This window comes from Camelina sativa, chromosome 9, assembly GCF_000633955.1.
Source record: "Camelina sativa cultivar DH55 chromosome 9, Cs, whole genome shotgun sequence".
Lineage (NCBI taxonomy): Eukaryota > Viridiplantae > Streptophyta > Magnoliopsida > Brassicales > Brassicaceae > Camelina > Camelina sativa.
Genome location: NC_025693.1, coordinates 16,512,793 through 16,529,619, shown reverse-complemented (window position 1 = coordinate 16,529,619; position 16,827 = coordinate 16,512,793).

Sequence of the window (16,827 nt, the reverse complement as noted above, 5' to 3'; positions counted from 1 at the left end):
ATAGATTTGAGTTTCAGATTCGATCATTTCTGTAGCCAGAAGAGAATCCTCTGTTATTTTACTAAATTTTCAGGATTCTTATGTTTTTAAAGTACAAAAGATCGAATATTTTGTTTAACATGGAACAATCTTGGGTTTTCTCTTATGGGTGAACCCTCTTATTCACATCTATTAGCTTAATAATAAAAATATAACAATATGTCATATAATATTATATTTTAAAATAAATCAAAATTAAAATTAAATAAAACAAATGTATATATATATATATATATATATTTAATAGTGAAGGATTTAAAATGCATAAAACACGCTGATCATCAAGAATTCAAGATGGTTGTGATCATTATCCAAATTGGATCAAAACTCTCATATAACAATTTTGAGTTTTAGAACCATCAAGAAAATCCGATAAGATGTTCAGAATTTAAATTGGTTGTGACAGCCCGGTTTCAGGGACATGCGCAGAGGTTTAAAAGAATTGATTTGATCATCTATGTCACCAAAGTGCAATTATCTTTTCGATCAAGGGTTATGAGAGAACTCCAGAGTTAAGCGTTCTTGAGCTGGAGTAGTCTCATGATGGGTGAACTTTCGGGAAGTGATTGTCGGAACTGTGCGAGTGAGGATAAAACACAGGAACAAATCATGTGGTGACTTGTAGGGACGGTAACAAGTCTTTAAAATCTCCTGGACATAGCAAACCGGCCGTTGGATAGAGATGGGCTCACGGACCTAGTGAAAGGACGTGAGACCCATTGAGAAAAGTGGACCTATGGACTGGAATTGGACATAGGGTCCACTAAAAAGTGGCGGTCGGGATGTTACATGCATGGATCAATGAATCAGAAACCTCCTTAACAACAAACATATCATTAACAGTAAAAATTAACAATCATAATTGGCGATAATGTTTAAAGACAAGAACTAATTCTGACTAATCAGTTCGTAGCATAAACAACAATGGGGCTTCTCACAGAGTGAACACCATCAGACCATATCAAGTGTGCGGACACAAACTTTTGATCAGCTTTGGGACATTTGCCTGAAACAGTCACCGTGAAGGACTTCTTCGTGTGCAAGGACTTCATAAACAAAACTTCTGGAATTGCATGAAACCTCATCCTTACCAGAAAAAAAAACTAACCAATTGCATGCATGAAATAATTCATAATAAAATCTTAAAAATTTTACATATAGATATAGCCAATGACGTGTGAGGCTTTTTAAAATTTTCACTTTTGTTTTTGCAACATGACACTACACTACATTATAGGATTGGGTAGATTTGTCATTTATTACGTTGTATAATCATTATGGAGCAATGCTAGATTAACACACTTTCCTATCTCATTACTATAATGACACAGCTTTTTTGTAGAAAGACTAAAAACCTACCAAATTATTGTGACAACCCGTCCCGTGGATCCCACTAGCCTATCGCTAGCTGCCCCAACGGACCGTCCGTGGATCCTGCTAGCCCACCGCTAGCCGTCCCAACGAATCCCAAGCTGGCCCTGTAGGGTATCGATCCTAACCCATTACTGTGGATATCCCAATCCACCAGTAGGTTATTGGTGCGCCAGACGTTCCTCGAACCCTGGTCCTCACCCTTTAACAATCTTCCCACAGAACAAGTTACCACCAATTGACCTCCGTCCCGCGGATCCCACTAGCCTACCGCTAGCTGCCCCAACAGACTGTCCGTGGACCCTGCTAGCCCACCGCTAGCCGTCCTAACGGACCCCAAGCTGGCCCTGCAGGGCATCGATCCTAACCCATCACTGTGGATATCCCAATCCACCAGTAGGTTATTGGTGCGCCAGGCGTTCCTCGAACCCTGGTCCTCACCCTTTAACAACCTTCCCACAGNTCACTGTGGATATCCCAATCCACCAGTAGGTTATTGGTGCACCAGACGTTCCTCGAACCCTGGTCCTCACCCTTTAACAACCTTCCCACAGGACAAGTTGCCACCAATTGACCTGCAGATCAATTGGTGGCAACTTGTCCTGTGGGAAGGTTGTTAAAGGGTGAGCAGATCAATTGGTGGCAACTTGTCATGTGGGAAGGTTGTTAAAGGGTGAGGACCAGGGTTCGAGAAACGCCTGACGCACCAGTAACCTACTGGTGGAATGGGATATCCACAGTGATGGGTTAGGATCGATGCCCTGCAGGGCCAGCTTGGGGTCCGTTGGGACGGCTAGCGGTGGGCTAGCAGGATCCACGGACGGTCCGTTGGAACAGCTAGCGGTGGGCTTGTGGGGTCCGCGGGACGGGTTGTCACAATTATTTTTTTCAATTTAAAAAAAAAAATAAAAAATAAAAAGAAAGAACAAAAAAAATAATATACAAAAATATAATTTAAAAATATTATTGAAAGATATGATCAATGAAAAATGGTATGAAAACATGATTTAAAAATATAATGTTTAAAAATATATTTTTTAATTGAGAATTATAAAAATAATAATAAATAAAAATATGATTTGAAATAATAATTTAGAAAATAATATTCAAAAATGTGATGTTTTGTTTAAAAATTTATACAAAAACAGCATAAGGTATAAAAATATTATTAAAATATGGTTTACAAAAATATAATATAATGTATAAAATTATGATGTTTTAAAAATGTTTAAGACAAATATGATTTAAAAAAAATGAATGAAATTATGATGTTTAAAAAAAATTATTCTATCTATATTTGATAAAAAAAAATATAATGTATAAATATGATTTTAAAAATATGATGTTAAACAAAAATTTAAATGAAAAAATATCTTTAGTCAAGTGCACCACCTCTGCGATCGATCCCACTGGAGTTCAACTTCCATTGGTTCTACCGCTATTACCCGCCTAGCAGTTGTTAGCGGGCAGTTGCGTTTGTTAGTGGTTGGTACCATTCAAATAAATTGCTCCATACCTCTTCAAACCGCTTGAAATCGCTGGATTTCAAAAGCTCCTTCCCACAAGAGTTTGCAGTTGCGGGCGGTTGCGTTTGTTTTTAAAAAGAAAAGAAACTAGAAAAAGAAAATCTACATGTTAAAAATATATTATCAAATCCTATATATTCATGTTTTTCTCAAATAATCATTCTTTAATTGTAATTTTCCAATATTAATAATTATTTGTGTTTCAGTACAAAATTTATTTGTTTAATTAATATTTAAATATTTAATTTGTTTTTATCTTTAGTAATTATTTATGGTCCTTAACTATTAATCATGTTTAAAATTTTGTACTTTTTCATAATATAGTTTTTGAATAAATATAATCATAAATGGGGCCAAACCAAAATCATTTGTATTCATTGAAGAAATATTATCATAATTATAAAAACAATCTAGAAGATTTAAGATATCAAACATTTGTTTTGCTATTTAATTTGTTAAATTACTTGATACAATTTTTGGTGATAGACCAAATGCATAAAGTAATTAGTATTACACTATGATTTTTTTTTTTTTAATAATTATTCTAGTCCTTTTTATGATATTTCATATTAATCAATTTAATAAAGTTTTTGATGTTTTAAAACGTTTATATAATTATATATCACATTTATTACATTTTAACTGCTATTGTATCTGCTGGTCAACCATTCGTAAAACTTCTTCAAACGCACCCATTTTAAAACGCAACATCAGTCGTTCAAAACGCTTAATAATGCTTGAAATCACAATCGCCCGCTTCTGCAAACTCCCGCAATCGCAACCACAAACACTGCGTTTGAACCAGTCATGCCCTAAGTCGCGTTACTCCATGTAGTACGAATTGGCTATGAATCGGGTCTTGTCGATTCAATGATGACAAAAAAAGAAGTTAAAATATCTATCGTAACATGACAGATTTTTAATGAAAAGTTTAACTGTAAAATAACTGTGAAAAATTTGCTGGATATTATATCAAACTTGCTATATATTATGAAAGTTTCTATAGTGCCTTTATAAATAAGTCTGTCGTGCAAGATAAATCTGCCATTAAATATAAATCTATCTTAATCGCTACAAAACACTATCGTCCAAAATAAGTCTGTCATGCAAAAATAATCTGTTGTGCAAAAACAAATCTGTTGCACACAAACAAATATGTCAAAACAAGTCTGGCATACTTTTGAAAATATTTTGAATTAAAAAAAAAAAATGCTAGGAGGGTAAATTTGACTTTCTTTTTTTCTCTAAGAAAACAAAAAGGATATTTTAAGAAATAAAATAACTCATATGACCCTTACATTTTATGAGTTAGTTTAATCTTTACAAATATTGAAAGTAGTACATACCAAATTGTAATGAATTGATGTGTATTTAGTTTTCAGTTAGAAATTGTGCTAATTAACATATATTTCCTTGTTTCGTGTTTTTGTAATATACAACCTTCTCATCACTTTTTTCATTTTTGCATATTTTTTCCTTAGTTACTTTAAGTTTATACAGTAAAACCTCTATGAATTAATAATATTGAGATCATAATATTTTCTAATTTGTAATCATATTAATTTATCTGTACATGCTAAAAGATTAACTGTTAATAGCCACATTGAAGCTCAAAATATTCATAGCTACAATAATTTAGCCATGAAATAGACACAATCTCGGGAGGAAGCAATTTGTAGCTAGCTTGTGGTAATGTTGGGGCTAATTAGCCACAAAAAAAATTTTGTGACTATCAGTTGCAATTTTCAACAACTAGCCACAACAATATTGATGGTCCAATAGCCAGGCGAAATGGACATATATCTCGCGGCTCATATAGCCACAAATTTTGTTTGAGGAGATTTATGGCCAGCACCACAAAAGTTGTTGTAGCTATTTGTGGCTATATTGTTTTCCATAGTTATCAAATCACATCATTCAACAAAAGATATTTCAAAAAAAAAAACAATTAACCAAAAAATCGAACTGGTTATTCATGGCTATAGTCACAAAAAGTTTTGTAGATATATGTTGCTTGTATGCTTTTCAAAATTGTCATATCAATTTATTTATAGTACAAGATATTTTGATGAACCCAACAACAATTAGCCATGAAATATGAATTTAGCCACAGAGTACATGATGTTATTTGTGCAACAACTTCTCCCAATTGCGTTTATAGAACTACTTCCAAAAATGTTCACACGGCAATTTCAGGTACAAATTAAATTTAAATTAAATTATTTTATTTATCATAATTAATGTACATTAAATATTAGCTACAAATTTAAAAATAGAATGATCAACTAATCATTCTTTATAAAAAAGACAATTCTAATTTGACCAAAAAATAAATAAAAGAAACTATAGTAAATGGTGTGATGTTTTATTGATGATTATTTTTATCTATACTAGTATTTTTGCAGCAGTTTTTGCTCAAAAATACTTTTTAGAAAGTTTTTACATTTAATGCATTGACTTTAACATTAGTTACCAAAACTTCAAAATTAATTATAGGTAAGATTTAAAAAAATAAAGAAATCTTTCTGTCTCATTCAAACATAAATATATTATTCCTTTTCAATTTTATTTAAATTTATATTTAAATTATCTTGAATTATTCTATAATACATTTAGTTAATAAAAATTACGATTTTTTCCTGCATATGATGTAATACAAAATTTTAAAAACAGACATATATTACTCAATAGATGAATAAAAAATACGGGTACAATATCCCACATCGTCTAAAAAAATTGGGCAATGGTTTAGAGTCATCTATATAAGAGACCAAAATGATTCTGAATACAAATGAGTAAAAACTTTGATTTATCAGGCATTCAAACTTTAAAAAGTTTTATTTGGTTATTCTGGTTCTTTATTTTAAAGATTTTTAAAAGGTTAAATACGAAAAATATTTAAATTTTTAAAAAAGTTAAATATGATAAATATGATACCGTAGATACACAATAAATATTAAAAATGAAGATGATATAGTGTGAGTTAAAATATCTCGGGACGGAGTTATATAGCAGGACGGGTTTTATCGATATTTATATAAATTAAAAAATATCTTTAATTCGGTGTTACACGGGTAAAACATAAATAAATAAAAAATATATCATTAATTCGGTGTTACACGGGTAAAACATCATTTCATTATTTTGTTAACACTGTCATTATCAGAGAATAGACATATCTAATTAAATTGATTAAATAAATATTATGTAAAAAATAAATTATATTGCTATATTATATGGTTTATTTAACAATTATTATATAATTATAACATATTTAATCAACAAATACAATTTATAATTTAAATATTTTAGTTATAAATAATTTTGTCCCGCGATGTACCGCGGGTCCTAATCTAGTTACTAATAATTGTAAAACATATAGAAATAAATTTTGTTTGTAAAAGATCAACCAATCACAGGAATTATTGAAACATTGTCGTTGATATCTTAAGTCACAAAGACCCTGTTGCAGCAAAAGTTTGCAATCCGCCCGTCTACTGCTTGTATGAGAATCGCTAACGCATTGGGATTTTCTCTTTCGATTGTCATTTTCGCAATTTCCCCACTCTTTGCAACCAGTTATGGCTACCTAAACTTCTTTTTGGTGGACCCACGTTATGGATGGTGGTGGCAAGTGCCACCAGTAACTATTAAATATACTAAAATTTTACACTAGATGAAATTAGTTAAATGGCAAAATGGCTTAAGATTCACCCAAAAATCTCTCTGACGTAAGGGGTTCGACTCTCATGTATGAAGAATTGCTCCCACTAAAATTTTATGTTGGGTCAGCCCCTGTTAATCTTTCCTGATTTTTTTTTTTTTAAATAGTAATAACATATTATTGTTAAAAATAAAATGAAATGAAAATGAGAGTAATAACATATTATTGTTAAACATAAAATGAAATGAAAATGAGAATGGAAGTAAGCACAACACTCTGGATCTTCACAAGAGCCAGACCAACATGGAGGATAGGGAGCCATCTCTTCTTATTTTTCTTTGCCAACTATTAATACACAACTGAATTGCTATTGTTTTACTCTCTACTGATGTTCACGTTAAATATCCAATTGTTATGTGAAACGACCGACCTTTTTTTTTATAAATAATAAATAATATCTATATATATATATATAAATAAACTAGAACTAGTGGTCCCATACCCACTAGCCACCTAACCACATTCACAATCAACCGCGGAATAACAAAAACCAATATCCAATAATAATCCAATAACAATCCAATATCATAGCATAAGCAATAACCAAATACCAAACGACAAGAAACAAGGAACCAGCAACCTAGCAATGTTTCTAATGACTCAACTCTAGCAACCTAGCAATGCCAGACAACATCCAATCGAGTCCCTANATATCTAATTAAATTGATTAAATAAATATTATGTAAAAAATAAATTATATTGCTATATTATATGGTTTATTTAACAATTATTATATAATTATAACATATTTAATCAACAAATACAATTTATAATTTAAATATTTTAGTTATAAATAATTTTGTCCCGCGATGTACCGCGGGTCCTAATCTAGTTACTAATAATTGTAAAACATATAGAAATAAATTTTGTTTGTAAAAGATCAACCAATCACAGGAATTATTGAAACATTGTCGTTGATATCTTAAGTCACAAAGACCCTGTTGCAGCAAAAGTTTGCAATCCGCCCGTCTACTGCTTGTATGAGAATCGCTAACGCATTGGGATTTTCTCTTTCGATTGTCATTTTCGCAATTTCCCCACTCTTTGCAACCAGTTATGGCTACCTAAACTTCTTTTTGGTGGACCCACGTTATGGATGGTGGTGGCAAGTGCCACCAGTAACTATTAAATATACTAAAATTTTACACTAGATGAAATTAGTTAAATGGCAAAATGGCTTAAGATTCACCCAAAAATCTCTCTGACGTAAGGGGTTCGACTCTCATGTATGAAGAATTGCTCCCACTAAAATTTTATGTTGGGTCAGCCCCTGTTAATCTTTCCTGATTTTTTTTTTTTTAAATAGTAATAACATATTATTGTTAAAAATAAAATGAAATGAAAATGAGAGTAATAACATATTATTGTTAAACATAAAATGAAATGAAAATGAGAATGGAAGTAAGCACAACACTCTGGATCTTCACAAGAGCCAGACCAACATGGAGGATAGGGAGCCATCTCTTCTTATTTTTCTTTGCCAACTATTAATACACAACTGAATTGCTATTGTTTTACTCTCTACTGATGTTCACGTTAAATATCCAATTGTTATGTGAAACGACCGACCTTTTTTTTTATAAATAATAAATAATATCTATATATATATATATAAATAAACTAGAACTAGTGGTCCCATACCCACTAGCCACCTAACCACATTCACAATCAACCGCGGAATAACAAAAACCAATATCCAATAATAATCCAATAACAATCCAATATCATAGCATAAGCAATAACCAAATACCAAACAACAAGAAACAAGGAACCAGCAACCTAGCAATGTTTCTAATGACTCAACTCTAGCAACCTAGCAATGCCAGACAACATCCAATCGAGTCCCTAAAACATCCTCCTCCTCCTCATTGCCTTGATTCCACGATCACACTTTGCCTTTACCTGCACCACAAACACAAATTGAGATGCATGAGTATTTGATAAACACTCAGTGAGGCAATCCTCCCATCTACTGGGCTATACACACAAGCAACAATGATTCCAATGTTCCAAAACAAACAACAACAAACAAACAAACCAGGAAACCAAACATCGTCTCGCTGGAAGGGAGGTGTCGACCGACACCAGCCTAGTGTCGACCGACACTGGCCTTGGTGTCGACCGACACTACCCCACAGTGTCGATCGATGCCCAATTTGCTGGTGTCGACCGACACCAAGTGGTGTCGATCGACACTCCTTCTACAACTGCGATCCGCGCGAAGTCGAGAGTCGAATCTCACTCCCAAATCTCCTCCCAATCGTCCAATACTCGAAACCCAAGCCTTATACATCCGTAGGAACCTGTATCAACCAATCCCAGCAAGAAAAACACACAAACAAGCAACATACAAGCAAGAACAAGGGAATCAAAGGCTTAGATTAGCCATGGTCATGCACTCACCTCTTTGCAAGAAGATTCAGACCAATAGAAACGAATACAACACTCTCAGCAACCTTCTAACACGTTCTTAGCCCTGGATCTTCACTCCCACAGCAAGATCTCACCAAAAGCACTTTGAAATCTCACAAACTCTCTCAAGAACTTTTAGGAACTGTTTTCTCCTTTTTTTTCTTTCTCTCAAGCGGTGTAAAACAACAAAAACACGACCCTAGGTCGTTTTCCCCCTTTTAAACCTCGGTTCAATGGTTTCCCTAAACCAAACCGGCCAGAAATCGATAATTAAATCGAACCGGTCGAAACCGAAACAAACAGTGTCGATCGACACCTCCTGTGGTGTCGATCAACACCCCCACCAATTTACCAAAAATTGGTTTGCGGGTGTTACAATTCTCCCCCACCAATCTAGATTCGTCCTCGAATCTCGAACGACCATCAGCCAAGGACTCCCGTGCAACCGTCTCCACGGCCCGCACTCCTCCAACTGATCTACAGAAGGTCACCTCTAGGCGATAGACTCGCGCTCCATGCTTCATTTGCTCTCGACTTTTGGACTTTCCTTTACTCGTAGGCCTAAACCTTGAGTTTTATTGGCTCCTCATCAGACCTAAGTCTGCATGCCAAATGTTGGCTCCTCATCGGGCCTAAACCCGCATGCCATAATATATAAGGAAAAATCCAAACTCGTCTCTCGGGTCGTCACCCTACAGCGCGCCTCCGGACCGTCATCCGAAGTCGATATACCAACCATACTACCAAGCCACAAAATCTCTGAATAAGGCAGTACTAGGAGAACCAAAGTCCCCCAAGAGTCGCGAGCAAACGATTCTGAACACGTCTAAGTCCTATCCCTATCCAGTATTCCTTCCCGTGGCTCGCGTAAAACATCTCAATGTCCTACCAACCACATATCCCCTCACTGGAATACCTCATGACCACACAAGGATCATATACATGCCACAAGGGCCGCCCCCAAGGCCAAACAAAATGTCCTAAAGAGGACCGCAACCAAGGCCAAACAAAATGTCCTAAAGAGGACCGCCACCAAGGCCAAACAAATGTCTTAAAGAGGACCGCCACCAAGGCCAAACAAATGTCCTAAAGAGGACCGCCACCAAGGCCAAACAAATATCCTAAAGAGGACCGCCACCAAGGCCACTCGTCCCGAATGACCGTCACAAAGACCATCTGTCCCAAAGGACCGTCACAAAGTGATAACATCATTATTTTACTCATTTTTGCTATAATTTTCTTATGCATTTAGGAAGAGTTTGATGAGATTTTAGGTATAAAATGTCTATTATCAAATATTTCAGGTTTCAACAAGGTTGATTTAATAGCTATTTGGACCAAAAAGGAAAGAAAATACGTTTTAGGAAAGTTTCAGAGCTTTACAGTACGGGCAACTTTTGGAGAGCTTCAAGAACTCAAAATATATCATGTTTGGTGTCTAGGGAAAGCTGGAAGAGTCCTCTTTCTCCTCGAAGTGAAACCAAGTCAATCCATCCAGCCATCCGAAGGTTATGCCCGATTTACCAGGACGTGCTATAAACCGACATAAGAAGAACCGACTTAACGATGGGCTTTTGTTCAAGGCCTGACCACCGACCACCACGGCGGCCCAGTCCAAGCCTCCTCCACGGTTCATAAGTCTATTTCGCGACCCCTTGTCCTGCACTCAAGAAGAAAAGACGTTTCTAACCTTACAAACCCTAATCCAAGACAAAACCCTATAAATACTTTTAAGACCTAGGGTTTCAAGGTGTGCTTCCTTTGTGCCTCTTAGTTCTCCATCCACGCCTCCAGAAGAAGCCCTAGAGACGACCAGAGACTCCTCTACAGCCGTCGAAGCTCGTCCTCTCTCAGCTCCTCTTGGAAGCCATCGCCCTTCACCTTGGAAGTCACCATCTCTCTTTCTACTTTTCCTAGATTCTTTCGTTTCTGTTTTCTACTTGTTTAAGGAAGAAGAATCATCTACTTTGTATTCCAGAGAAGATCTCTAAACCTTTTTCTCATACTCTTAATCTTTATGCAATATCTTATTCATATAACTTTGATTTGCATGAGTATGTCTGAGTAGTTCTCTTGTTGGGTTTAAGGGTTTTCAAAAGGGGATTCATGGATTGTTGACTAGGGTGATTAGATTTGGGTCTGTTTGTTTATTGTTCTCCATCTAAATATATCTTTGTTGCTTACTGCTAGATTGACGCCCTAGCTACTGCTTTTAGGATAGATTTAAATCGCCTAAAGTAATTTAGATTAGCAAAGCGTCATAACCAACCGAAAGTTGAGTTATGGAGTTTTGTTTGTGAACTTATCAAACTTGGATTATATATGTGTGTTTAGCTCCTATTTACTTGCGGAAATAGAGTAATAATCTAGGTTGTCTAGACATAGTTATTAGGTTCTATGGGAATAGGCCAGTTGCTTACTCCAAATTTGAGTTCTTGAACGTTAATAATCAAAAATTCTCTGTTTAGTTTAATAGTATGATTCGATCCATGATACCCTGAGAATTCCCTATTGCCCAACACTTTTTCTATTGCTATTTACATTGCTTTACTTCTTATTTGCTTTTTATTTTGGTCCGTAGGCCTCTTTTATTTTGTCTTAGCCATATTTCATCTTCATAAAACTTGTTGCGTAACTTACTAGTCTCTGTGGGATCGATACCTTAAATACTACAATCGATTTGCTGTGCACTTGCAGCTTTTTCGTTGTGTTATTCTAGGTTAAAACCTGACACACATCAAGTTTTTGGCGCCGTTGCCGGGGACTATTTAAGTTACTTACGAGTTTAGGACTAGGATATCAGTCTAAGACGTTTTATTTTTAGTTTTACTTTGATATTTTTATTTTTTGTTTTTAGGTACTCTCGAGCCTAGCTCGAATGGAGGACCACAACCGAGCTCCAAGAGAGCTTGATGATCCATCAACTCGAAGAATTGCAGATTTCGACACCCCTTGCCAACACTTCAAAAATCGATTTGCCATTCAACCCTTAAAACCACAAGGACAAGATGTCGAGATAAGCCTTCAAGCCATTTTTTTGGTTCAGCAAAATCAGTACCTTGGTACTTCTACGGAGCACCCAATGAACCATATTGATAATTTCGAAGAAATTTGTGGCATCATCAACTCGAGCGAAAAATTTCAAGACTACACAAGATGTAAGCTTTTCTCATTTTCTCTTGGAGAAAAAGCTAGTGAGTGGCTGAAGTCTGTAGCTCCGGCATCAATCACCACTTGGGAGGAGTGCAAAACAGCCTTTGTTAATCGCTTTTACCCTAAGTCTCGGTCAGACCATATAAGGAAAGCAATTCTTGGATTTCAACAAGGATCCAAAGAGTCGTTCTCTGATTCTTGGGAACGATTTACAAGCTATGAAAGAGATTGTCCTCACCACGGATTTACCCAAGGGTGTATGATGAGTATTTTCTACAATGGAATTGAAGATCGATACAGATTGGCTTTAGATGCGGCAAGTAATGGGGACTTTTCTACAAAGACGATACAAGCGGCGCGCATTTTGATTGGGAATTTTGCCTCAAGTAATTGCCATGACCACATACAACCTCAATGTCTGCAAGTTCTGAATCCAAAGATGTTGTTGAGCTCAAAACCATGATGAAGGAAGGGAAAGATCATCTAATGCAGCAAGAAAAGAGATTCAAAGCTAATCAAGATCTCCATGGGGACAATATTCATCACCAAGAAGATGATGCAACACGCAAGATCTCTAATGCACCTCCACGAGTTTTTGCTAATTCAGCCCCTACGTCTCGAGAAAACAAGTTTATGTGTGCCTTTATTGATGGTAAAGAAAACGCCCAACAAAATCAAAATCATGGCAAATTCTTTAATATGCAGCAGATTATGGAGAATCAACATCTTATCATGGAAAGTCATCAACAGCTTATGGTGAATCAGCAACTACTTATGGAACGGGAGAGGCAAAACTCCCAAAACGTCAAAAATCTTGACTTTAAGTTCGAAGGCATGACTAGTAAAAATGACATAATGAATGCGGGAATTGCGGGCCTATCTACTCATGTTAGGAATGTTGAAGTATGAATCGCTCAGTTGGGTGAAGGTAAAAATTCTCAAGCTAATTATCTTCCGAGTGAAGCCGAGATAAATCCAAGAGGAAGTTGCAACATCATAACAGCTGAGGGTAAGGAAGAAGCTGAACCTACCACCAACCTACCCAGCAAAGTTGATCCACCAACATGGCCAGAAGATGACGAACCAATTAATAAACCACCACATCAAAGAAAGCTTCATAAGATAGACGATCCAGTGAAGTTTTTCTTTCCTTGCACTATCAAAGGTGTGGATTTTCTTGACTCTCTTTGTGACACAGGATCTGATTGTAATGTTATGTCAGAGACCATTGCAAGAGAGCTAGAAATTTGTGACATTAAGCCTTCGACAATTTCTCTGAAGTTTGGAAACGCGTACAACGAAACTCCACGGGGTTTTGTGCAAAATCTTTTGGTGCAAGTAGGAGGCTGCCTTGTCCCTGTTGATTTTCATATCGCAGAGATGAGAGATGGATCTCATATGCCATTGATTTTTGGGAGTGCATTCCTTGCAACAGTAGGGGCAAATATCGATTATCCGAGAAGACGGGTTTCTTTCTCTAAAATCAAGAAGAGAGTCTTCTATCATGTTGTTCCTACAGATTGTTCTCACCGTGCAACCAAATCTGATGAAGAAAAGGAGAATTTAGATACTGGAGATGATAAGAAGAAGCCACATGGCGTTATAAAAGAATCCCCAAGCCTGACGAAGAAAGAAGTTCTCAAACCGAAAAAGTCTGGCTACGAAACTTTTTCACGCGACAAAGTCTCGACTTTGACTATGCATGACTGCACTAAGAATGAGATTAGAGAGGTCCTACACATTGAGGCACGTCCTAAGGTACCCCCAAAACCAATCTCATATGACCTTCCTTGGTTCAGACACATCGCGAACTACTTAGCAGCTGAGGTCGAGCCTCCTCAATTCTTCGGTTACCGTAAGAAAAAGTTTTTGCGTGAGGCTAGAAGATACTATTGGGATGAGCCATACCTATACAAGAAGTGTACTGATGGGATTTTCAGAAGGTGCATTCCGGAAGAAGACGTTCCAGATATTCTCTTTGCTTGTCACGGATCAGATTATGGTGGACACTTTGCCAAATTCAAAACAGTCACTAAGGCATTACAAGCTGGTTTTTGGTGGCCAACAATGTTTAAAGACACCCATGAATTTATATCTAAGTGTGATGCTTGTCAAAGGCATGGGAACATCAGTATAAGAAATGAGATGCCGCAAAACTTCATACAAGAAGTTGAAGTTTTTGATGTTTGGGGAATAGATTTCATGGGTCCTTTTCCTTCGTCCTATGGAAACAAATATATCCTTGTTGCTGTTGACTACGTGTCTAAGTGGGTAGAAGCTATTGCTAGCCCTACAAACGATTCTAAGGTAGTAGTAAAGATGTTCAAGTCAATTATCTTTCCAAGATTTGGCGTTCCACGAGTTGTTATTAGCGATGGAGGTACGCATTTCATCAACAAAGTATTTGAGAACCTCTTGAAGAAAAATGGAGTAAGACACAAGGTTGCTACGCCTAACCACCCTCAAACCAGTTGCCAAGTGGAAGTCTCCAATAGAGAAATCAAAAGAATCTTGGAGAAAACGGTAGGAAAAACGAGGAAAGATTGGTCGGTAAGACTTGATGATACATTATGGGCATATAGGACTGCATTCAAAACCCCTATAGGTACCACTCCATTTCACCTCGATGGGAAATCATGTCATCTTCCGGTAGAGATTGAATATAAGGCCGTATGGGCGGTAAAGAAGTTGAACTACGACATTAAATCTGCAGCTGAGAGACGCTTGATTCAGTTGAATGAGTTAGAAGAGATTCGTTTTAATGCTTATGACAATTCTAGGATCTACAAGGAGAAGACTAAGCTCTACCATGACCGGAAGGTAATCCCGAAGAATTTTTCACGAAATGACCAGGTTCTACTCTTCAACTCTCGTTTGAAACTTTTACCCGGAAAACTCAAATCGCGATGGTCCGAACCATTCAAAATTAAAGAAGTAAAACCATATGGTGCTGTGGTACTTCATAACCGCGATGGAGGTGAATTCACTGTCAATGGACAGCGTCTCAAACCATATCTCGCAGATGTGGAAGAAGAAATTGGAGATTCAATTACTCTAGACGATCCGCCTCAAGCCTAACCGGCTACCACCGTCGAGCCAACGACGTTAAACAAGTGCGCTTCTTGGGAGGCAACCCAAGCTAGTAAGTATTTATTTTTAGGATTTATTTTCTTTTACTTTTAATATTTTTGCATTTTAGTTTCAGGTTTATAAAAAAAAAAAATATATATATAGAAAACAGAAAATCCAAAAAGAAGGAAGAAGAAGGTCCATGGATTGTCTACATACACCATGACTAGTGGCAAGTACCACCTACTGACCAGCCACCTCTAATGTGACCGAAGAATGCCGAAGGCGACGGATCATCACAATCCTCATGTGATTGATGCCGAGAGTCCCCACTAGTCATACCAGCCATAGCCGATGCCATGCCCTGCACCGTGTACTGCGTACCATGTCCCATGTACTGTGTATCACACCACCATACCTGCTGCTTATGTCCGCGACCATTCACCCATGTACCGCGAGACAACTCCTCACCACCACCATCCACACCACCTACCATCACCATTCTATTACTTAGGTATGTTTTTCTTATTTTTATTTTCTCATTATTATTGATGGTTTTAGGTTTTTGTTTCAAGGAGGATGCATTTAGAGATATACCAAACAGAATTCGAATGAACTTAGCCTAGTTCATATTCGATGTCAAGCAACCAAAGGAAGTACAAACGGTTAGTCCCCACATTTTCATTCTACAGCCGAACTCTAAGACAATTTTGGGCAACCATAAACTGTCTAAGATTTGACACACATCATTCCATCAAGGTGACATTATTCTTAAACCCTACACTTTTCCTTATGATTTTTAATCCTCATCTCTTTCTTTTTTCCCACCAAGGACAGTGTGATTTAAGTCTGGGGGGAAGGATGTTCCATCCTATACTAATGCTACTTTCTATTTTGTTGACTTGAAACCTTTTTCCACTTTTTACATCAATAATTTTGACATTTTATCGAGTCACATTTTTTTTTATTGAGTCAAAACTAGTAGGGGATTATGATCTTATTCTAAAGGTTTATTTAATTTGGATTAACACTCTTATGACTCTTGATTATGCTTGACAACAGAACCAAAGTTTGGAAAGACTGTGAGCTGACTCAACAATCCCCCAAGTCCCTATTCGATGGATATTCAGATGATCTAACGTTGTCTCTAACTTTTATAGGACCTAAACCGGACTTAATTTTCAAGCCCAGAGAATTGGTATACATTGGACTAGATCTCTACATTCAAGCCACACAAGANTAGTAAAAAAAAAAAGAAGAAGTGAGAAAAGGGAGAGGAAAGGAATCATATGAAGAAAGTCTTGGCTTGAAGAGAGTTTGCAAGCCATTGATCGATTTTCCCTTGGTAAGATTTCAGTTTTTATTATTGCTTAATCAATGTAAAGAGATGACAATGGAGATTCTGGAAACTCCAAGAATTGTGTGATCAAGGAGAGTTGATGACTCTTATGGTGAATTATAAATGGAAGTTCATAATGTCAAGGAGATGAAGAGTGCAAAAACAATATCCCCAAAGATAAGTGAATTCCCATT